The sequence below is a fragment of the Balaenoptera physalus genome (assembly GCF_965194825.1).
Source record: "Balaenoptera physalus genome assembly, chromosome: 7".
NCBI lineage: Eukaryota > Metazoa > Chordata > Mammalia > Artiodactyla > Balaenopteridae > Balaenoptera > Balaenoptera physalus.
In genome coordinates, this window is record NC_138886.1 from 52,653,585 (window position 1) to 52,679,788 (window position 26,204).

General features: G+C 35.6%; 1 long non-coding RNA gene across 1 annotated transcript in view; it reads left to right on the forward strand.

Annotated features, from left to right (window-relative positions):
* Positions 1-26,204, forward strand: part of LOC309664985 — a 342,649-nt gene that overhangs the window by 164,928 nt on the left and 151,517 nt on the right. The window contains exon 2 of the long non-coding RNA XR_014266119.1: positions 5,904-6,008. This is a non-coding gene — a long non-coding RNA (uncharacterized lncRNA). The remainder of the gene's footprint in view (positions 1-5,903; positions 6,009-26,204) is intronic.

Genomic DNA, 26,204 nt, shown 5'->3' on the forward strand with positions numbered 1-26,204 from the left:
GCCAACTAACACTTTTGGGGAGGCTCCACTCAGCCTGTCCAATTCACTTACATTTTCTATTCCCAACTCAAGGTTTGTGTTCTCTAGTCAAAGCTAAAGTTCAGTATGATTTTTGGAGTCATCTGGATGTTTTATGGGGTTGAGAGTCATACGCTCAATATAAACTCACCTCTGGGAGTTCCCTGGTGGTCTAGTGGTTAGGACTCGGTGTTTTCACTAACATAGCCCAGGTTCAGTCTCTGGTGGGGGAACTGAAATCCCATAAGCTGTGGCTGGCAAAAAAAAGAAAAAAAATTATGAAAGATAAGCTCACCTCTCTGGTGCAGGTTCATCAGTGAAGATGACTGAGAACCTCTCCCATCTCCAAACTCTCCTTCTCCCAGCATCCTTTTGGGGTTGAGCCCTTATAAAAGACAAATATACGTGTCAGTCCCAAACTCCTTAACTATCCCTCCCCCCACTGCTATATTTAAAATAGAGAACCAACAAGGACCTACTGTATAGCACAGGGAACTCTGCTCAATATTATGTAACAACCTAAATGGGAAAAGAATTTGAAAAAGAATAGATACATGTATATGTATAACTGAATCACTTTTCTGTACACCTGAAACTAGCACAACATTGTTAATCACCTACACTCCAGTATAAAATAAAAAGTAAAAAGAAGACAAATATAAATCTAAATACAAACAGAATAACTCAGTCCTCAGCAGCCAGAAAATATAAATAATTAATGTCACTCTAACAGTTACACTCCAAGTTCCAGTGTCATTCTTACCTGCTTGCTCATATAGGATCACTCTTCAAAGACCCCCTCTCCCCCAAGTATTTCAGGGAATCCACATAAGATTATATCAGACACTGCAGCAAACACCTCATCTGCCTCACCTCATATCCTGTAGACAGCATTTTACTCCAGTCATTAATGTCAGAGCCACCTTTACAAGTGTAACCTGAGAGCATGTAGCCTCAGCTGCACCAGGTATCTCTTGTTTTCTGTCAGGGACTTCTGCCATTCTGAGTATTGTCTAAGGGAAAGGTACTCCCACGTGTATAAAACCTGGGCCAGTGGGGGATGAGAGTCATGCATAAATGTTTCCATCTTCCGTGATCCCTCAAATGGGTAATTCTGAGGAGAATTCTACATGGCATTTCAGAGACTTCCAGTAGGATGGATCGTCAATTACCCAAGTGGTGATCAATTCAGTAATATATTTTTGTACTGGTGTTTCCACCCTCCCTATTCAATCTTTCCAGCCCCCAACTCCTGTTCTCTGGGATTACCATACACAAGCCCTTGACTTGAGCTCTACTTTCTGGGGGAAACACATATGCTAAAGACATTGCTTCTTTGTGACAAATACAGAGTAATATCGACCATATTCCTTCTCTTTAGCTCAACTTCAGCTAGTCAAAATACGCATGCTACTCACGAACCTTCCTGAAGGAATCTCCCTGTTGCCTCTGCTATAGTATCCCACATAAGGTTGTTGATGTGTTAAGCTACTTCCTCGAAATGTTCTAAACCAGGAGAACTGAGGAGAACCATCTCCTCCCTAACTCTGAGCTGCACTTTGTCACTGCCTCCTATAACAAGTCAACTTGGTTAATGTTAAAAAGCCTCTGGTGAAAATAGCTCCTCCATCTTTTGGTGTCATTTCTTTCTAAACACAGAAAGCAGCCCAGACCAGGAGGACATACACAGAAAAGCTACATGTCAAATATTTCCTCTAGTCTCTTGATCATTATCCTACCTCTCACCACCCGCCTCTTACAAAAACAAACATACCAAATTCTTCACTTCTCTTTTAGTCAAAGCAAAAATTTGCATGTTACCAATACGTACAAACAACTGTATGTTGAACTAAGAGGGTGGTGGGGAAGAGGGTCGTTTGTGATTCTGCCCTGAATCAGCCAAATTCTGACTCTCATGTGCTATATTAGTGAATTTTTTAATTTTTATTTATTTTTTTAAATCTTTATACAATTTTGAAAGGTTACTTTCCATTTACAGTTATTACAAAATATTAGCTATATTCCCCATGTTGTACAATACATCCTTGAGCCTGTCTTACACACGATACTTTAGACCTTCCACTCCCTCAACCCTATATTGCCCCTCCCCATTGATAACCACTAGTTTATTCTCTATCTGTGAGTCTGCTTCTTTTTTGTTATATTCACTAGTTTGTTGTATTTTTCAGATTCCACATATAAGTGATATCATACATGGTTTATCTTTCTCTGTCTGACTTACTCCACTTAGCATAAGTTCATCCAAGTTCATCCAACATCCTCCAAGTTCATCCATGTTGCTGCAAATGGCAAAATTTTCACTCTTTTTTACAGCTGAGTAGTATTCCATTTTATATATATATATATATATATATATACCACCTCTTCTTTATCCATTCATCTGTTAATGGACACTAAGGTTGCTTGCATATCTAGGCAATTGTAAATAATTCTGCTATGAACATTGGGGTGCATGTATCTTTTCAAATTAGTGGTTTTGTTTTGTTTGTTTGTTTTTCTGGATATATACCCAGGAGTGGAATTGCTGGGTCATATGTTAGTTCTCTTTTTAGTTTTTTGAGAAACCTCCATACTGTTTTCCATAGTGGCTGCACCAACTTACATTCCCACCAACAATGTATGAGGGTTTTCTTATCCACATTCTCGGCAACATTTGTTAATTGTGTTCTTTTTGATGATAGCCATTCTGATGGGCGTGAGGTGCTATCTCACTGTGGTTTTGCTTTGCATTTCCCTGATGATTTGAGATGTTGAGCATGTTTTCATGTGCCTGTTGACCATCTGCATTTCCTCTTTGGAAAAATGTCTATTCAGTTCTTGCACCCATTTTTTAATTGAGTTGTTCATTTTTTTTTTTTAATTTTATTTATTTATTTATTTATTTATTTATTTATTTATTTATTTATTTATTTATGGCTGTGTTGGGTCTTCGTTTCTGTGTGAGGGCTTTCTCTAGTTGCTGCAAGTGGGGGACTCTTCATCGTGACGCACGGGCCTCTCACTATAGCGGCCTCTCTTGTTGCGGAGCACAGGCTCCAGACACGCAGGCTCAGCAGTTGTGGCTCACGGGCCTAGTCGCTCCGCGGCATGTGGGATCTTCCCAGACCAGGGCTCGAACCCGTGTCCCCTGCATTGGCAGGCAGATTCTCAACCACTGCGCCACCAGGGAAGCACAAGTTGTTCATTGTTTTGATGTTGAGTTGTGTGAGCGATTTATATATGTCGAATATTAATCCCTTATCAGTCACATCATTTGCAAATATTTTCTCCCATTCAGTAGGTTGTCTTTTTGTTTTATCAATGGTTTCCTTTGCTGTGCAAATGCTTTTAAGTTTAACTAGGCCCCATTTGTTTATTTTTGCTTTTATTTCCTTTACTTTCAGAGATGGACCCAAAAATATACTGCTGTGATTTATGTCAAAGAATATTGTGCCTATGTTTTCCTCAAGGAGGTTTATGGTATCTGGTCTTACATTTAGGTCTTTAATCCATTTTGAGTTTATTTTTGTATATGGTGTTAGAGAATATTCTAATTTCATTTTTTTACACGTAGCTGTCCAGTTTTTCCAGCACCACTTATTGAAGAGACTGTCTTTTCTCCATCGTATATTCTTGCCTCCTTTGTCAGAGATTAATTGACCATAAGTGCGTGAGTTTATTTCTGGGCTTTCTATTCTGGTCCATTGATCTATGTGTCTGTTTTGTGTGTGAATTTTTACTTTCTATTTTTATCGAAATTTTACTTGTATACATGTAAAAGCCACTTCTTCAAGTTAGTTACCAAAAGTAACAGTTTCTTCCCTCCCCCACCATTTGCCTTTTTTAAAGGTAATCTTTAAAATTTCTACTCATTTAACCCTTTCACACCTTATGTCCATATGTCTAAAAAATGTATCAATACAGTATGCTAACACATATATATGGAATCTAAGGGAAAAAAAAAAGGGTCATGAAGAACCTAGGGGCAAGACGGGAATAAAGACACAGACCTACTAGAGAATGGACTTGAGGATATGGGGAGTGGGAAGGGTAAGCTGTGACAAAGTGAGAGAGTGACATGGACATATATACACTACTAAACGTAAAATAGATAGCTAGTGGGAAGCAACCACATAGCACAGGGAGATCAGCTCGGTGCTTTGTGACCACCTAGAGGGGTGGGATAGAAAGGGTGGGAGGGAGGGAGATGCAAGAGGGAAGAGATATAGAAACATATGTATAACTGATTCATTTTGTTATAAAGCAGAAACCAACACACCATTGTAAAGCAATTATACTCCAATAAAGATGTTTAAAAAAAAACAAAAAACAATAATTGTTAATTTTTAAAAGATATTATTATGTCTTTCTTTCTGATTTAGTAATATGAAGAGTTTTCACTTCAACTCTAGCACTAAAACACTTATACTTTTTCCTTCCCCTATCCTCCCAATAAAGTTATATCACAATTTATTTGTGTCAGTACTCAGTGTTTACTTTACTATGACTGTGAAAATGCTATTCAGAGCTAAGAAACTATGATAGGATTTTTTCCCCTGCAATACTTTTTCCTTTGCCTGGAGTTAATAATTTTTTTGCTTTTTAATTTGTGTAGTTTTGAGTATATTTGTCACTATTTCAGCCCCAAACTTTCTGCCAACTATTTAAATATGCTGTTAACCAATTTGCACATGAAGCATTCCAACAGTTTCATCTTCTTGGAGAATTCTCTCCTGGAGCCTTCTGACATGCTCCAGCTGGACTAGTTGCCAATCAACTACTTGACAACCCTTTTATGGAAATCTCCTTTCACCATCATCAGACAACATTACCTTTCATCTGTGTCAACTCTTCTGTTTCCTGTACTCAATGCTTTTCACTGCTTGATTTGCTCTCATATTGCTGGAGGTCATCTTCTAAGAGATTCCTGAAAAGTCATTCATGGGAGATTAATTATTTAAGATTGTGCATGTCTGAAAATATTTTTATTCTATCCCAATACTTGATTAATGTTTAGCTGGGTATAGAATTTTAGGTTGGAAGTCATTTTCCTTTAGAATTTTGAAGGTGTTTCTCATTTTCTTCTATTTTCCTATGTTAGTCTTAACAAATTTAAAACCATATTGATTACTAATCTTTTATGTGAGCCCTAATTTGTTTTCTTAGCTGGAAGATTTTAGGGTCTGTTCTTTGTCTGGAAGATTTTAGGGCCAGTGTTTTTAAATTTCACTATTACTTTGCTATGAGTCTGTTTTTATTCACTATTCTAGGTAGTCAGTGAACCCCTTTAATCTGGAAAGCCATGTTCTAATCCTGAAAATTTTGCTCAAATAGTATCATTACTCTTTCCTCTGTGTTTTCTATTTTCTCTTCTGGAACTGTAACTTACTAAATCTCCTGTTCTGTCCTCTATTTTTTTTTTTTTTTTTTACTTATCTACCAAGGTTTTTTTTTTTTTTTATTGTATCATCTTTTCAGGCTTTCAGTTGAGTTTTTCATTTCTGCTATAATTTTTTATTGCTTGCTAAAAACTAGTGTTATTCTTGGAATATTTCTTTTTTATATAGCATTCTGTTCTCTTTTTGTGGTTGCAATATTTTTTATCTCTGAGGTTACTAAGGAAAATAATATTTAACTTTTTTTCTCATTTCAGTGTCTCTTTACTCCAAGTTGCCTTTTTCTATTTTGTTGGTGTTGACCTTTCTTGTTAGGGGCTTTCCTCTGAATTTTTGTAATTTTTTGATTGTCTTCTTACATGAGAATGAAAGAGTACAAACTCAGTGGGATTGGAGAAACTTAGGTAGGGGTTTTGGACTGTGACCTGCTTGTGCCATTGTATGCAGGAATTCTTAATGTCGCATCATTCCTCTTGTATCCTTGTTTAGATCCTCCAGAGAAAACACTTTCCACAACCTACCTGGAGGATAAAAAGCCTGGTGCAAGAATTCTGGAACCCTAGTAGGGAAGATAGCTGGGAGTCTCAGCATCTTGTAAGTATATGTTCACTTAATTTCCTATTTTCATCATGAAACAACTGTTGAGAATGTGGAGAAGCAAACATACATTCTTATGGGATGTAATTGCCAAAACTTGGAAACACCTAAGATATCCTTCAATAGGTGAATTGATAAACAAATTGTGGTACATCCATTCAATGGAATATTATTTAGCAATAAAAACAAATGAGCTATCAAGCCATGAAAAATACATAATGAACCTAAAATACAGATTACTCAGTGGAAGAAGCCAGTCTGAAAAGTCTATGTATTTTATGATTCCAATTATATGACATTATGGAAATGGAAAGCAAAATGATCAGTGGTTGTCAGGAGTTTGGGGACAAGAGAGGAGGGATGAGTGGGTGAAGCACAAGGGATTTTTAGGTGGTGAACCTATTCTGTATGCTACTATAATGCCAGATACCTGAAACCATGCATTTGTCAAAACCCACAGAACTTTACAGCAAAAAGTAAACTTTAATCTACGTACCTTTTAAAAAATCAATTAAGAGGTCAGAGATCTCAAGAAGGAAAGCAGACTGTGACAAGCAAATCTAACTTTATTACAAATGTAAGAAACAACCTCACTGAAAGGAACGGGGGGAAGCTGTTGACCTAAGTAGCTTTGGAATGAGTAGAGTCTGTAGGACTAAAGCAAAAGGAAATGTATATAAGCACTGCACTCTAGTTAATAAATTTGTTTCCTATGGGGATAGAGCTTAACAAATCTGATATATAAGTATACATGCTATACATGTATATTGGAATTGAAAAATTAAGTAATTGTATGGCAGATGGTGTGACCCAGGAATCTTACAGTAGGAATCTACAGTTAAGCAAGGGAAGGAGGCTAGGATGGTCCATGTGGTAATGAATTAGAGTTTGAGACATTATTATGTACTCATGTTTAATGTAATGTAGATACAGATAACATATGAAAATATTTATGGATATAAGTTTATTACTTGGGTTAATATCTATACATATAGTCCTTGCTCTGTCAGTTGAGAGACCCTACAAGCAAGAGTACCCAGTAAAAACAATTAAACCTAACACCTATATCTTGGTTTCTAATATCATTCTCCAATAAATGGAACAAGGGATCCTTGGAGAAATCATTGATTTTGGACCTAGAGTAGGAAATACACACAAGATGAGCCTGGAACACATTAGAGTGGCAGAAAGTAAGGAAGAACTAAAAACACAAAACAAAACAAAAAACCTACATTGATGGAATTTTGCCAAAGGGACAAAAGACAACTCATTCCGACTTAAAGAGCTCCTAATGGCCAAAGCTGGAACAATTTGAGCAGCAAAAATAAATAAACTAGCATTGTACCATACCCCAAAGTATAAAATAAATATCTCTTAGTCCATACCACATATAAATAAATGATTGAATAAATAAGTGAGGAAGAAGAGACAAACCTCCCATGCAGAAGAATTTTAAAGTAATTTATAATTAAGTATTCCATCCTCAGAAAGGGAGACCGTACCACTGCACTCCTTAAGTGTGGGCTGCACATGGTGACTTCCTTCCAAAGAGTAGAGTATAGAAATGAGGAGAATGGTACTTTACAGAGGAGAAATCTGTCATACAATAACTCAACCAGGTGATTAGGGTCAATATCTAGAGTGTTAAATCACATTGAAAGCACATACCCTTGTTATGATGTGATGAAAAAGTCACTTTACTTCTGTTATTGTCTTCCCCTAAACCCATTACTCCAGTCTAGTAATGAGACAAACATCAGAAAAATTCCAGTAGAGGGGCATCCTACAAAACACTTGACCAGTACTGGTCAAAACTGTCAAGTTCATCAAAAATAAGGGAAGTCTGAGAAACTGTCTCAGCCAAAAGGAGCCTAAGGAGACATGACAAGTAAATGTGATGTGGTTGTCTGGAAAAAATCCCAGAATAGAAAAAGAAATTAGATGGAAAGTAAGGAAATCTGAATAAACTATGGACTTTAGTTAACAGTAATGTTTCAGTTTTGGTTCATTAGCTGTAACAAATATACCACACTAATATGTTAATAACAGGGAAAACTACCTGAAGAAATATATAGGAACTCTCTCCAAACTTTCTGCAAATCTATAACAGTTCTTAAAAAAATAGTTTATTTTAATAAAATTTAAACATAGAGAAAAGTATCTTATCTCAATAACTCCCCATCAGATATTTAGTAGTTTGTCTTTTACATCTCCAAAATAAATTGTTCATACACCTTAATTGTCAAACACCTGACATTACAGTCATTTGCTTCCTTATTCATTTAATCCATTACAATGATAGATTATATAGCAATTTTGGTACCTTAATACACTCTCAATGCCAATCACAAAAATCTTTAAAAAGTTATCTAAATAGGGACTTCTCTGGCGGTCCAGTGGTTAAGACACGGCACTTCCAATGCAGGGGATGTGGGTTTGATCCCTGGTTGGGGAACTAAGATCCCACATACCATGCGGTGTGGCCAAAGAAAGAAAGAAAGAAGCAAGGAACTTCAATGGAGAAAAGAATTTTTTAAAAAAGTTATCTCAATAAACCAACACCAAGGCATCTATGCTTCTTCCTATTAAAAATGAAAACTCTATACTGTAGTGAAGGGAGAAGCTAAATATTTTATGTAAATATAGGCTCCACATTATAGCAATATAAGTACCTACATTTTTTTAAAGTTCTTAAGAGTTATACCAAAAATAATTAAAAGGTTATTAATTAGAATCTTAAGATTCATTGTTTTCTTTAAGGGGTCTTTTCTAAATAAGAAGATAAAATAGAAAAACAAGATCAGATTGTATCTTGCTGGGAGCAAGTAATCATAAGTAATCCTCTCCCAATTAAAACTATAGCAATAGTAGTTCTATTAACTTCAAAAATATTTACTGAGAGCAAATTATGTATAAAAGTGTATAAATATCTACTAGGCAACTAATTGATGTGTTTCATTTTTTTCCTTCCATCATATATCAAGTGGGTACTTATTGTTTAAATATCATGTGAGAGCCTGGAGCTCAGAAGAAGGCCAGGCTAGAAGAGGATTTAGTGGTCTTCTCCCTACAAGTGATGATTATAGCAGTGGGAGGAGATAACCTCTTCCACTAAATGCCCCTAGAAAAGAGAAGGGAAGGAATGATAAAGAACAAGAAGGTGCCAACAATAATGTTTCGTAGCAAATTATCACAAAACTCAATGGCATATAGTATTTCTTCTCATGCTCATGGGTCTTCAGTTTGACTGAAGGTTAACACATGTAGGCTTTGCTCTAAGGCTCAGGCTGAAGGGACAGAAGCTACCCAGGAGAACATCTTTTCAAGGCAATTACAGAAGTACAGGCATACTTCGTTTTATTGCCCTTTGCAAATACTTCGTTTTTTACTAATTGAAGGTTTGTATCAACCCAACATCGAGCAAGTCTATCACTGCCATTTTTTCAACAGCATTTGCTCACTTTGTGTCTCTTTGCACATTTTGGTAATTCTTGCAGCATTTAAAACTTTTTCATTGTTTTTATATTTGTTATGGTGATCTATGATCAGTGATCTTTGATATTACTATTGCAAAAAGTTGACTCACTAAAAACTCAGATGATGGTTAGCATTTTTAAATTAAGGTACCACACTGGTGTTTTAGACATAATACTTTTGCACACTTAATAGACTACAGTATAGTGTAAAACTCACTTTTATATGCACTGGGAAACCAAAAAATTAGTGTGACCCCCTTTATCGAGATATTCACTTTATTGTGGTCGTCTGGAACTGAACACTCAGTATGTCCGAGGTCTGCCTATACTAGAAGGCAAGCTAATTCTGCAAACACATTTAAACTTCTCTTTGGGTCAAGTACACTAAACATAACATTGACCAAAGAATGGCTAAGCTCAAAGTCAGGGGGTATAGAAGTATACTCCACTTCTACTGAGAGTGATTACAAAATCACAATATACTGGACATAGATATGGGGAAAGGTGAAGAACTGGAAAAAAGAAAAAGAAGGTGAAGGACCAAGAACAGGATATTGAGAAATGTCTACATTTAGGGAGCAGTAGACTAAAATAATACAGTGAAGAAAACTAAAAGTTTACTAGTGTTAAGTCAGGGCAAATTCACACCAAGAGCTATGTTCTAGATTATTGTGTCACAAAGTTTGGACATCTATCAAGGGATCTACAAGTGGTATGTTAGTGAAAAAAATGAAGAAAACAATTTTATTCACACATTTTTTACAAATTTGAAACATAAGGTAAATCATGATTTTTCCATAAAATCCTATTGTGCTTTTAAATGTCATTATTTTCTTAACAGGTGGCATTCATCTTGGCTAGAGAAATTTTTTCCTGTCCATTTTCTTTATTTTTTTTTAATAAGCTTTATTAAAATATAATTTACATTTTAAAAATTCACTAATTTTAAATGTGAAGTTTGAGTAGTTTTGACAGTTGTGTTTAGTTATGTAGCCACTAGCATTATCAAGATATTGAACATTTGCATCACCCCAAATAGTTCCCTTGTACTCCTTTTCAGTCAATTCCCTTTCTGCTCTCCCAGGATCTGACAACAACTGATTGACTCTCTATCACTATGGCTTTACATTTTCTAGAACTTTATATAAATGGAGTCATGTAGGTTTTTTGGGCTTTGATCAATAATAATAGCATAATTATTTTGTGATTCATCCATAGTCACATGCATCAGTAATTTGTTCCTTTTCATTGCTGAGTAGCATTCCATTATATGGATGTACTGTAATGCGTTTATTCATTTACCAGTTTATGGACATTAGGATTGTTTTCATTTTCAGGCCATTACTAATACAGCTTCTATGTGACCTAGCTCTGAAGTCCATGCTCTTAACGTTTATGGTGATATCTCCTCAATGGAGTTTCTGTGAACATTCAGGTACACATCTTCATGTGGACAGATATTTTTATTTCTCTTTGGTAAATATCTGTGAGTGTTTTTGCTGGGCTGCATGGGTATATGCTTACTTTGTTAGAAAATGCCCACCGTTTTCCACATTGGCTCTATTATTTTGCGTTCCTATCAGCCATGAGAGTTCCAGTTGTTCCATACACTTACTAAGACATGGTTTTGTCTGTCATTTAAATTTTAGTCATAATAGCAGGTATGTAGAACTCTCTCGTTATGATTTTTATTTGCTTTTCCCTAATAATTAATGAAGTTCAACATCATTTTTTGTGTTTATTTTCTATTTGAAGTATCTTCTTTGATGAACTTTCTGTTCAAATATATTGCCCATTTTTAAATTCGTTGTTTCTCTTCTTTCTATTGAGGAATAAGTGTTCTTTATAGAGTTTGGATACAAGTTTTTAATCAGATATATATTTTGCATATATTTTCCCCCAGTCTGTGACTTGCCTTTTAATTTTCTTAACAGTATCTCTCAGATAATAAAAGGTTTTCATTTTTGATAAAATCTAATTTGTCTATTTTTTATTTTTATTTTTTATAAATTTTATGTCAATTTTGTACATTTTAAAGGATTCTTTGTTTAATTAAAGGTCTCAAAGATTTTCTTATATGTTTTATGTAGAAATTTTATAGTTTTATCTCTTACATATAAATCTATTATCTTTTTCAAGTTAATGTTTGTATATGTTGTGAGGTAAGGTTTGAGATTCATTTTTTTAAAAATATGGGCATCCAATTGCAGTGCCATTGAAAATACTGCCCTTTTTCCTTGGTATCTTTATCAGAAAAGTTGACCTTATATGGGTGAGTACCTTTCTGGACTCTATTCTGTTACAGTGTTCTGTACATCGATCCTTATGCCAATACTGTGCTTCCTTGATTACTGTAGCTTTGTAATAAGTCGTGGAATCAAGTACTTTAAGTTTTCCAACTTGGTTCTTTGCCTCCTTTGTTTTGTCTACTCCAGATCCTTTGCATTTATATAAATGTTAGGATAAGTTTGTCAATTACTACAAAAAAATCCTACTGAGATTTTGATTGGAATTGCATTGAATGGATAGATCATCTTAGGGAGAATTAAAATCTTAACAATATTAGTCTCCCGCTTTTCTATATATAAATTTATTTATTTATTTATTTATTTATTTATTTATTTATTTATTTATGGCTGTGTTGGGTCTTCATTGCTGCCTGCCAGCTTTCTCTAGTTGCGGTGAGTGGGGGATATTCTTGGTTGCAGTGTGCGGGCTTCTTATTGTGGTAGCTTTTCTTGTTGTAGAGCACAGGCTCTAGGCGCGCAGGCTTCAGTAGTTGTGGCATGTGGGCTCAGTAATTGTGGCTCGCGGGCTCTAGAGCACAGGCTCAGTAGTTGTGGTGCATGGGCTTAGTTGCTCTGCAGCATGCGGGACCTTCCCGGACCAGGGCTCGAACCCATGTCCCCTGCATTGGCAGGTGGATTCTTAACCAGTGTACCACCAGGGAAGTCCCTAGTCTCCCACTTGATAAACATAGTATATCTCTCCACTTATTTAGGTCTCCCTTAAATTCTCTAAGCAGTGTTTTGTAGTTTTCAATGTACAAGTTTTGCACGTGTTTTGTTATATTGATTCCTATTTTATTTTTAAAATATTATTGTAAATGTATTTTACTAGTTTTCATTTCCAATTCTTCATTTTTAATATATAGAAATACAGTTGAATTTTCTATATTGACCTTATATTCTGTGTGAAATATATCTGTTGCAAAATTTACTTATTAGTTCTAGTAGCTTATTACAGAATCCTTAAAGTTTTCTAGGCAGACATTCATGCTTTGAGTTAACAGTTTTTAAAAAATTTTTATTTATTTATTTATTTATTTATGGCTGTGTTGGGTCTTCATTTCTGTGCGAGGGCTTTCTCTAGTTGTGGCAAGTGGGGGCCACTCTTCATCGCGGTGCGCGAGCCTCTCACTATCACGGCCTCTCTTGTTGCGGAGCACAGGCTCCAGACGCGCAGGCTCAGTAATTGTGGCTCACGGGCCTAGTTGCTCTGCGGCATGTGGGATCTTCCCAGACCAGGGCTCAAACCCGTGTCCCCTGCATTGGCAGGCAGATTCTCAACAACTGCGCCACTAGGGAAGCCCCGAGTTAACAGTTTTACTTCTTCTTTCCCAAATTGTATGTCTTTTGTTTCTTTTTCTTGCCTTATTGAACTAGCTGAAACCTCTATTCTAATGAATAGAAGTGATGAGAGCATATAGCCTTGGGTTGTTTCCATCTTTGGGGAGGGCATTTTAGTCCTTCTTCATTAAGTATAATGTTAGCATATAAGTTTTTGTAGCTTCCTTTTATCAGTTGATATAATTACCTTGTATTCCTAGTTTTTATCATGCTGGCTGTTGAATTTTGGTAAGTGTATTTCCTGGATCTATTAAGATGATCATATGTTTCTTCTTTTTCACTTTATTAATACGATGGATTACATTGATTGTCATTTAACTGTTATATCAAAATCGCATTTCTGGTGTAAAGTCCACTTGCTTATGATGTATTATCTGTTTATATGTTGCTCAATTTGATTTGCTAAAATTTTATTAAGGATTTATTAAAATTCTGTTAGGGATTTTATATCTGTGCTCATGAGGGATATTGGTCTTTAGTTTTATTTTCTTGTCATGTCTTTGTCTAATTGTGGTATCAGAGTAATTATGGCATCACAAAATGTTAGGAAGTTTTTGCTCCTTGTCTCTGTTTTGGAAAAATTTGTGTAGAATTGGTATTTCTTTATGAAACATTTGGTATAATTCATCACTGAAAGTATCTGTACCTAGAGTTTTTGTGAGATAATTTTTACCTACAAATTCAATTTCTTTACTGATTTAAAGGGCTAATTGTGTTCTTATGTCTTCTCAAGTATACTGTGGTAGTTTGGGTCTTTTGAAGATCTTTTCATCTATGTTGTTGAACTTATTGCCTAAAATTGTCCATAATTTTCTCTTGTCATCTTTTTTATATCAGTTGGTTTTGTAGTTATGTTTCCTCTTCTGTCCATGATATGGATTATTTGTATGTTTTTTATCAATCTGATTACAGATTTTTTATTTTATTAATATTTTCAACAACACTTGGCAGGCAGATATGTATTATTTGTCTTTTTATTTGTATATGTAGAATTACAAATTTGTGTTACTATTACATTGCATTACATATTTTTTTACAAAATGGCATAGTGACTTAAAAATAGTTCAGATAGTCTTAAAAGTATTGCTGGAAATTTTAATGCAAATATTATCATTGAGGAAAAATTATAAAGTTAAGTAGTTAAAAGAGTGTCTGTGCAAATATGGAGGATGAATTTGAATATGCTACAGTGAATCCATATGTATCATGATTTTGTTAAGGCAGTTAAAAATGAAGAGCAAATAGTAAATATAATGATTTTTATTTGAAAACTGGTTTTCAGTAGACTGGAGATCCATTTTCTCATAGTCTTTTAATTCATTGATACAATGTTTTCCAATAGTGGCATAAAATCATCAGAATTTCAGCAGAGCACAGTGATCATAAAATAATTGAGTTTTTCTAGTACACATGCAAATTTATACCTTTCCAGTTAGAAATGATGAATTTTGCTACTAAAGAGAGATGAGATGAAACATATTCTAAATTGCACCAAGTTAAAAATAGCTATAATTCAAGTTACTGCAGAGAAAATACAAAACAAGTTGTAAAGTTGATGATGATAGTGTGTACAGAAGGGAAACAAAGTATATTAATTATCTATTGCTATATCATAAATTAACAGAAAACCCAGAAGCTTAAAACAACTTAAATTTATTATCTCATAATTCCTGTAGGTCAGAAGTTTAGGAGTGGCTTACCTGGGTAGTTCTAGCTCAGGGTCTCTAAAGAAGTTGTAGTCAAGGTGTCAACCATGTTAACCAGGACTGTAGTCCTCAGAAGGCTTGAATGGCTTGACTGGGGCTGGGGAATCCAAGACAGCTCACTCACATGACTTTTGGCAGGGAGCCTCACTTCTTTTATGATTGTTGGGTGAACTCAGGTCCTTGACACGTGGCCTCTCCATGCAGCTATTTCAGTGTTCTCACAAAACGGCAGCTAGATTTCCCTAGACCAAGTGATCCAAGAGAGAGCAAAGAGGAAACCTCACTGCTCTTTATGACTTAGTCTCAGAAGCCTGACAAAATTTCTGCCATATTCTCTTTATTAGACGTGAGCTACTAAGTCCAGTTCACATCAAGGGGAGGGGAATTAAAATTGACCTTCTGAAGGGAGGAATATCAAAAAATTGGTGGGCATATTTTAAAACCATGATACAAAACAAGCTATTGATAAAATTCATCTAGAATATAACTTTTTGGGATTTCAGTATCATACTGTTTTAACAGCAACTAATATCATGTGTGCTGTTAACTGACATTTTGCTTTAAAATTTGACCAAACCACATTTGGCATACAAATAATAATATGTGAGAAATAAGTGGTGGATGACTTGTTTTCTCATCAGTGAAAATTTGTGCCACAGAAGATTTTTGTTTGTTTAGTGAATGATCACTTTATGCACTGTGGTATAGATTGTCTTGGAATAATTACTGAATGTTACACCAGTTATGTGTATAGAAAGGAGGGGCATCACTACACAAAGAAAAAAGTTTGCACCTATTCACGGAGCACTTTATTCACAGAATACAGGTGATGGTCAACTACATTATTTGTAATATTCTTTCAGTTTTGAGGGAAATAGTGACATTTTCAATACAAATAAATTGCAGCTATTGATTGCAGGTCTTTTCAGCTTTTATGGCAAAGAAAATGGCAGCCATGTAAAATGTTGCTTTTCCAATACACAAGAACACTTGATGTTAGAGGAAGTGGTGCTTGCATAAATTTTTATTAAATGATGAATGAAATTAAAACATTTTAATTAAGTTGACATTTCTGTCCACAGTCATTTCTCTAAGTGCCTTTCTCAAATAGCAATCCAGAATGAAAGCACAGTGGTTAAGACTTAAGGTTCTGGAGTTGGATTTTCTGGGTTCAAAACCCAGCTGGACCACTCGCAAGCTACGTGATTTTAGACAAGTCACTCGATCTCTCTATGACATAATTTAATTATCAGTAAATAAGGTTTGTAATAGTACCTACTTCAAATAATTATACTAAGGTTTACAAGGAATAATCCATATAAAATGCTTATGCTGCTTGACACATAGTTATCATGCAATAAATATTAGATGTTTTACTAATTGCTGTTATATCCTGAACATATTTCTTCAGGAATGAAATAGCATGAATTTCAATCTACATATAAAATTTCTGAGGAAGTCATAATTGTGGTGAAAATAGCTCAGTCACCATGATTTTGACCCTTTACCAACACTTAATGATTTCCTTTAATCATCTGTGAAAAAATCTATAACCTATTATTGAACATATTTTAAACCCATATATACAAGCTTCCATGGAATATGAAGAATTACTTAGCTGAGCCAAATGCAGCCATACAGTGGATTAGGAATCCTTCATTCCTCTCTCCCAATATAAATCACTCAGCTTTCCAGTTTTGCAGTAGGGTGCACTCATAACTTAAAGTAGAAAGCACTGCTGTAATTAGTCTTTAGTGAGGAATCTATGCCTAATTTCTGGTCTATGTTCAAGTCTGATGTTCATAACTCAGTATGAAAACCATAAACTATGAACTGGAGTTTTCAACTTTAGCAGTAACAGAGAACAAGGGAAAAGATGGCTGGATAAGGAAACTGACTTGTAAATTCAGCTGTTTCTCCTTTAGCTGGCTGTAGATATTTTGATGAAATATTTCAACAGTATTTTTCCTCTCTCAAGCATGAAATAACAACTATTTTTAATATTAAAAATATTAAGCTTTTAGATTAAATAGTGATAAATCTGTTTTTTAAATTCTTCTAAAATTGGTGCTTGCTTTGTTCAGGAAACACCCTAATGGGCATTGGTCACAAAAGCCAAGACTGTGAGTAATCTTGCTGCAGCCAGAGAGATACTAGAGACAGTGTACCCACAAAAGTCATAAGACAAGACAGATAATACAAGTGATAGAAATTTGGAGGAAGGAGAGAATACTTCAAGGGGAGGAAGTCAGTCACTAAGAGATTTACAGAGGAGGTAGGATCTGGATAGGACCTTAAAGGAGGGATGAAACTTTTAGATATATAAGTGAGAAGCAACTTTTCAGGTAAGAAAAACAATGCAAATGGTAGCATGACAGTAAGAAGCCTTCAGACGTGTTAAAGAGACAGTCACTAGAATAGTTTGACTAGAACAAAGGGTAAGGGATAAAAGAGATCTTAATTTCACAGTATGAGGTCCATCAAATGCTTGGCACCAACTCAGTCCAACTCAAATGTTTAAGACATCCACTTACAAACTATATTTAGAAAGGATATGAAGAAGTAAGAGAGTGGGAGAGAGAAAGTAATCGTAAAAGGCATTAAGAGGGAGCAGGCTTATTTCTTTGCCTCATTTCTGTATTTCTGTTCAATGTTCTCTCTCACCAAGACACACATTTCTGCCCTTCCAAAAAAGAATCCACACAAGATGCCATTCTCTGTCAAAAAGAGGAACCTTTCTTTGTATGATAAAAGTGGTGTGAGGGAATCATTAGTTAAATTGTCATGGTGTTGTTTTCTGCTATGAAATGACAGATTTAGCAGCCTTCACTCTTTGTATTTATGACTGTGATGGGGGAGACAACCGAAGTAGACATATATCTCCGTGACTCTGAGTACAGTTCAAAAGTCATTTCAGCAGTTTGAGTTAACAGAATGCAATGCTCTTCAAGAAATGTAAATAAGGGCTTTATTCAGTCGTCTTCTCTATTAAAAGTTTTATCTGTTACTTAATTTTGTGGATACGGGGAATACCTATTCCAATATGAAAAACAATTCCTCAAGCAGGTGCTCTGTCTTCTTCCTTTGTCTTTCATTGCCCAACTACCTGGCTTTATTTCTCTGTAAAGGAAAAGATGTGACCTTACTGTTTTATTGCTCCAGGGAAATTCATTTATTCATTTTTGATGGGTGAACAACCATTAAAAGCAATGATTAACAGCCTTCCACACTCCCCATCCACCAGAACATGGAATTTGGGCAATGCTATAAATGCTTATACTCTGCCTCCTTCCCCTGTTTTTAGAAGAAAAAAATATTCTTGAGAAAAATGTAGACTCAGATGAAAATCACTACCCAAGCGGTGTGCCATTTTGGGTAGAGGGATGTGACATGTCATGGGACACACATGGCACATGTATGTAATAGTGTGGAGGAAAGAGGAGCTGGATGGTTAAGATGTTGAGCCAGGGCAGCATGGATGAGAGAGAGACAGTTCTTTCAGATTAGCTGCTTAAAGATACCTTAAAAATATCAGGATGCTGGACGATAGGAGAGAGCAGGGATTTTAATAAGAATTGCTGTGACTTCCATGTCACGATGGCTTACTCTGCTGACTCATTTGCCTCCCCTTTCTCCTGGTATTCCATGTGAATTATAATGATGGCTTTCCTTTTCAGACAAACCCATAGAGTAGAATGAATAAGGGACCATGATCAGACCACATATTTCAACAAATTTCTCAACTCCAAAAAGCAAGTGGAGGGCTTCCCTGGTGGCACAGTGGTTAAGAATCCACCTGCCAATGCAGGGGACACGGGTTCAAGCCCCGGTCCGAGAAGATCCCACGTGCTGCAGAGCAATTAAGCCCGTGCACCACAACTACTGAGCCTGCGCTCTAGAGCCTGCAAGCCACAACTACTGAGCCCACGTGCCACAACTACTGATGCCCGTGCACCTAGAGCCCATGCTCCACAACAAGAGAAGCCACCGCAATGAGAAATCCACGCACCACAGCGAAGAGAAGCCCCCGCTTGCCGCAGTTAGAGAAAGCCTGCGTGCAGCAACAAAGACCCAACGCAGCCATAAATAAATAAATAAATTTATTTATTTTTTTAAAAAAAGCAAATGGAAAAATGGCCATGACTGAAAAAAGTAGAGAAAGTTCAACTTTAGACTCAAGTTAGAGTCTTGAGGGGCACAACATAGGAGGAAATTTTTCTTCTCAGAAGAACTTCCGTGAAACTGCAGACCTGGCAATAGCAAATATAGCAAAGTAGGATTTAAGTGGGACTGAAAACTATGTGCTTATGTCAGGATCTGAATACAAGACATGCCCTCCCCCTCCCCATAGGCAGAGCCAGCAGCCAACTAAGTATTTGACCTTACAAAAAATCAACAAAACCCTAGAAGTCTCCCTTCTGAAGAAATTGAACAGATTGTAAACCATCTCGAGAAGAATTAGGAGTGGTAGTGTAGATGCTAGAATTCCAAATAGAGACTTCTTTTAGGCTTCTGGTGGACCCCAGCCCCACCCTTCCCAAGATTAATGGCTGGCTCCCTGCTCTTCACACTCTAGCAGTGCTGTCAGTCTACAAGCCCCACTCCTACATGAATAGAGCTTGCTGTCAGCATTCTTTCATTCATAATATAAACTGACAACCAAGAACTCCCAGGCATTTCATCAAAACTTGCAGCATGAATGAAAAGAACAAATTAAACAAAAATAAAAATTGACTGAGAGGGAACAGAGATTAGGCAGGAAAGAAAAGAGAACTTTACCTCTATTTTACAAGAGAGATTTGAGAATATATTACATCCATAAACCAAGAACAGGGGGCATTGAAAAAAGAAAAAGGAACACCAGAAAATAAGAAATAATTCTCAAAAATTAAAGAACATATATATATAATTAGCAATTCCATTCCTGGGTATATATCCAAAAAAAGCTAAAACAATAATTCAAAAAGATACATGCACCCCAGTGTTCATAGCAGCATTATTTACAATTGCCAAGATATGGAAGCAACCTAAGCATCCACCAACAGATGAATGGAGAAAATGTAGTATACATATACAATAGAATACTACTCAGCCAAAAAAGTATGAAATTTTGCCATTTGCAGCAACATGGATGGACTTGGAGGGTATTATGCTAAGTCAAATAAGTCAGACAGAGAACAACAAATACTATGTGGTATCAACTTATACGTGGAATCTAAAAACTAAAACAAACTAGTGAATATAACAAAAAAGAAACAGACTCACAGATATATAGAGAAGAAACCTGTGGTTACCGATGAGGGGGGGGAAGGAGGGGAGGGACAAGATAGGGGGAGGGGGTTAAGAGGTACAAACTACTATATATAAAATAAAGCTACAAGGATATATTGCACAATACAGGGACTATAGCCAGTATTTTATAATAACTATAAATGGAATATAACCTTTAAAAGTTTTGAATCACTATATTGTACACCTGCATATAATATTGAACATATATAATATATATATATAATATTGTAATTATATATATAATTATCAAAAAACAGATTCAAAGAAGAGAGTGGAAAATAAAGGAAAAATACTCTCCCAGAACATATTATAAAGAGAGAAAGAGAAGAATTAAAGAGGAGATACAGAACCTGATTAAAAGAATTTTAAGAAAGAAAGAGAGCCAAGAAAGTGAAGTATACCTACAAAGAAACAGTAGGATAAAAATGTTCAGACCTAAAGAGAGACACATGAACCTTCCAACTGAAATACCTACCCTACATTTATATTTCCTCTTCTCTCCTCTTCTCTTTTTCCCTGTTCCCCCACTCTCTCTTTCTCCCTCCACTAAATAGGTGATGTAAGTTAAATCCTCACTTATCATAAGAGGAAGTTCATAAAATATCTAAAGTGGAAAAATAATAGAATTGAAACCAGTGAAATTTTTCTCTTGGGAAAGAGATGTTGCCTAGATAGAGGATGGATGGTAGGCAAGTGTTTTGGGTTTTGTTTTTGTGTTTTCTGTTATAAGCTATCTATGTTATTTCATTTTTTAAAATCAAGCAGATGTTTTACTCTGATTTTTAAAGATGTAACAAATATTTAAATAAAATATTTAAATAAAATTTAAATACATCTGCTAAGACAAACAGTTGATTAAAATTGTAAAGTGGGAAAAGAAAAACTCAATAACCCCCAACCCCTTGTTCTCCAACCTATTCCCCAAACTTTTGGTGGTCCCTTTTTTTATTCCTTCCTTCTCCATTCAGGCCCCCAGGGTCTCCCCGTCTGCAGTCTGATCTCAAGACAAGGTTCAGAGTTTAGTTAACAAACTTTAGTCTTTGCAAAGCGATCTAGGCCTTAAATTCAAGTTCTTAGGTGTGGAAAGAGCGAGTTCTCTTTGCTGACATCTTTAACATCACCTGGGTCCTGTATGTTAAGGGCAGCCCCGATGACATATTTAGTTAAGAACAGAGAAACAAGCAGGGAGATGGCAGTTAACGTTACTGAATCACCTGTTTGGTGACAGAGTTTCTTTTTCTTCTGATCCATTGTTATGCTTAGGAGGTCCATGAATTTCCTCAAATTGAACCCTAATTAATTCATTTGTTTTATACATCTATGTGGATTCTCCTCTTCCCCAGGAGAAAGTCTAGAGTTTTATGAAAATCTCAAAGGATTCCTTGCTAGAAAATGTACAAGCACTATTGACAGGCATGCCCTCATTTAATCCTTTCCATAACCTTCAAGGTAATAGAGGAAAACAAATAACGTTTGAGCATGTATTATGTTTATATATTTATCATTTAATTTTTCTAATACTTACATGAGTTCAATGTTATTATTCCAATTTTAACAAGGTCAAAAGAGCAGGGGATCAAGTTAGTACTCAAACTTACGTCTATTTGGGAGACTCATGCTTTGTCTAGTATGTACATCCTTATCTGTTTATTTAGTTATTAGATAATTAATTTTTTCCACTTGGGGAGAAAATGGAGTTAAGTTTTGTGGGGAAGTACTATGTTTTGCCATAATGATCTGCATAGCAAGAAAGGTGACCATTATAGTGTTCCGAGTACTCCCTGGGTTTAAAGTGCTCTGATGTGGGCACTTAGAAATCTCCAGCATGTTGACATATGCACACTACCATATATAAAATAGATAACTAATAAGAACCTGCTATATAGCACAGGAACTCTACTCAATACTCTATAATGGCCTTTCTGGGAAAAGAATCTAAAAAAGAAAAGAGTGGAGATATATATATATATATATATATGTATAATTGATTCACTTTGCTGTACACCTGAAACTAACACAACATTGTAAATCAACTATATTCCAATAAAAATTTAAAAGAAACAAACAAACAAAAAAGAAATCTCCAGGACTTCCCTGGTGGCACAGTGGGTAAGAATCCGCCTGCCAATGCAGGGGACATGGGTTCGGGACCGGGTCCAGGAAAATCCACATGATGTGGATCAACTAAGCCCATGTGCCACAACTACTGACGCCCGTGTGTCTAGAGCCTGTGCTCCACAACAAAGGGAAGCCACCACAATGAGAAGCCCGCACACCACAACAAAGAGTAGCACCCGCTCTCCGCAACTAGAGGAAGCCTGCGGGAAGCAGCAAAGACCCAACACAGCCAAAACTAAATAAATAAATTTATTTAAATAAAAAAGTGTCCATCATCGGATGAATGGATAAAGAAGATGTGGCACATATATACAATGGAATATTACTCAGCCATAAAAAGAAACGAAATGGAGTTATTTGTAGTGAGGTGGATGGAGTTAGAGTCTGTCATACAGAGTGAAGTAAGTCAGAAAGAGAAAAACAAATACAGTATGCTAACATATATATGGAATCTAAGAAGAAAAAAAAAAAGGTCATGAAGAACCTAGTGGCAAGACGGGAATAAAGACACAGACCTACTAGAGAATGGACTTGAGGATATGGGGAGGGGGAAGGGTAAGCTGTGACAAAGTGAGAGAGTGGCATGGACATATATACACTACCAAACATAAAATAGATAGCTAGTGGGAAGCAACCACATAGCACAGGGAGATCAGCTCGGTGCTTTGTGACCACCTAGAGGGGTGGGATAGGGAGGGTGGGAGGGAGGGAGATGCAAGAGGGAAGAGATATGCGAACATATGTATATGTATAACTGATTCATTTTGTTATAAAGCAGAAACTAACACACCATTGTAAAGCAATTATACTCCAATAAAGATGTTAAAAAAGAAAAAGAAGAAGAAGAAGAAAAGAAAAGAAATCTCCAGCATGAACAGGCGCCTGAGAGACAGGCAGACCAGTGGTTCATGGGCTACTAGCACTGCTTGCTTTCTGTGTATAATAACATAAATGTTCACACTCTGTAAAACTAGAGAAAGAAACAAGAAAGGGAAAAAGCTGTGACACACTGAAGACACTTTTCATTTTTTAAAAAAAACCTAGACTCAAGACTGCTATCTTTAGCATTGAACACAATTAAAATTGAGTTGCCAAAAACAGAAATGAAGTTGCCAAATGGGCCTGAAATCTCAATGGTGCTCCCTTAACAAACACAGCAGCAGCTGCCCCAAATCCATTGCTGGGCATCTGCTTTGTATTCAAGATAGATAGTCCCTCAACTGCACTATCTTAGCTAGTTTTTCTTACCACTCTTGTTCTTTAAGAAATATTGAAAGTAGTTAAAAAGTAAGAAAATCACTCTTAAAATCCCTATAATATTTGGTTAAAAAAATACACAAGAAAAACCTTTTCATTTGATTAAGTTCCTAATTTACAGCTATTAACCCCATGGGTTCTTCCTTCTCTTGGCAAACTAAATGAATTCTTAGTCATGGCAGGAATATTAAAAAAAAAAAATATATATATATATATATATATGGTTCTCAGATTAGGTTTATTTCATAGGTACACAAGCTTTTTGTCAATTTGGATGAGAATATGGAAATTAAACTGTCAGTTGGCTGGTAAGTCAACCTCACAGTACCTGTAAACTTAAGTTATTGATGAGTTTAAAAATGATCTTGTCTAGCTTGTCAGGCCAAGGATGCATCTTTTCTACAATTTCTTAGAGATGATTCCTCTTGCTTTTTTTAATTGGAATATATTGGACAAATAACATTGAGTAAATTTAAGGTGTACAACTTGTTGATTTGATACATTTATATATTGTAGTATGATTGCCATTGTAGCAATAATTAGCACTGCTACCATGTCACCTAATTATCATTTCTTTTTAGTGGTTGGAATAATTAAGAACTAGTCTCTTGGCAAGTCTGATGATTATAATACAATATTGTTGTCTATAGTCACTATACTGTGCATTACATCTCTAGGACTCACATATTATTCATTGCAAGTCTGTGTTCTTGAACAACATCTGTCCTTCTCCCTCTCCCCTCACTGCCCCAGTTTCCTGGTAACCACCATTTTACTTTCTGTTTTTATGAGTTTGGTTTTTTTAGATACACATATAAGTAATATCATACATTATTTGTCCCTCTGTGTCTGGCTTATCTCACTTAGCATACTGTCCTCAAGGTCTACCCATGTTGTTGCAAATGGCAGGATGTCCTTCGTTTCTTATAGCCAAATAATATTCCATTGTGTGTGTGTGTGTGTGTGTGTATGTGTATGTGTGCGTGTGCTTGTATCTCACAACTTCTTTTTCTGTTCTTCCATTGGTGGGCACTTAGGTTGTTTCCATATCTTGGCTATTGAGAGTAATGCTGCAATAAACATAAACATAGGTGTGCATACATCTCTTCAGTATCCTATTTTCATTTCCTTTGGGTATCTGCCCAGGAGTGGAATCATTGGGTCATATGGGAGTATTATTTTTAATATTTTAAGGAAACTCCATATTGTTTTCCATAGTGGCTAAACCAGTTTACATTCCAACCAGTGGTGTACAAGGATCAGTAGTCCACATCCTTGCTAACGGTTATCTTTTTTCTTCTTGATGATAGCCATTCTAACAATTGTGAGGTGATATCTCATTCTCATTTTGATTTCCCTGATGATTAGTGATGTTGAGCATTTGTTCATGTACCTGTTGGCCATTAGGATGTCTTCTTTGGAAAAATGTCTATTTAGTTCTTCTGCCCATATTTTAATCAATTGTCTTTTTGTTATTGAGTTGTATGAGTTCTTTATATATTTTGGATATTAACCCCTTATCCAATATAGGGATTTCAAAAATGTTCTCCCATTCTATATGTTGCCTTTTCATTTTGTTGATTGCTCTTTTGCTGTGCTTTTAAAGTTTGATTTAATCCTACACATTGATTTTTGCTTTTGTTTTTTGTGCTTTTGATGTCATATCCAGAAAAAACATTGTCAAGACCAATGTCAAGGAGCTTCTTGTCTATGTTTTCTTCTAGGAGTTTTATAATATCAGGTCTTATGTTTAAGTGTTTGATCAATGTTACGTTAATTTTTGTGAGTGGTATAAGATAGGAGTTCGATTTTGTTGTTCTGTATGTGTTTATCTGGTTTTCCCAGCACCATTTGTTGAAGAAGCTATCCTTTCCCCATTGGATGTTCTAGGCTTCCTTATCAAATGTTAGTTGACAATACATTTAGGGGTTTTTATCTGGGTTCTCCATTCTGTTCCATTAGTCTATGTGTCTATCTTTATGCAAGTACCATACTGTTTTAATTACTATAGCTTCAAAGTATAGCTTTAAATCAGGAAGTGTGATTTCTAGCTTTGTTCTTCTTTCTCACGATTGCTTTGGCTATTCAGGGTCTTTTGTGGTTCCATACAAATTTTAGGATTGTTTTTTCTTTTCCTGTGAAGAATGCCATTGGAATTTAGATAGGGATTGTGTTGAATCTGTAGATGGCTTGGGATAATATGGACAGTTTAACAATATTAATTCTTCTGATTCATGAATATGAGATGTCTTTCCATTTGTGTCTTCTTCAATTTCTTTCAACAAAGTCTTATATTTTTGCTGTACAGAACTTTCACTTCCTTGATTAAATTTATTCCTAGGTATTTTATTGTTTTTGATGCTCTTGTGAATGGGATAGTTTTCTTTATTTCTTTTTCAGATGTTTCAGACTATTAGTGTATAGAAATGCAACTGATTTCTGTATGTTGATTTCATATCCTGCAACTTTACTGAACTCATTGATAAGTTCCAAAAGTTTTTTTGGTTGAATCTTTGAAATTTACTATATACAAAATCATATCACTTGCAAATAACAACAGTTTTACTTCTTCCTTTCTGATTTAGATGCCTTTTATTTCTTTGTGTTGTTTAATTTCTTTAGCTAGGATTTTCAGTACTATATTGAATAAGAGTGGTGGGAGTGGGCATCCTTGTCTTGTCCCTGATCTTAGAGGGAAAACTCAATTTTTCGCCA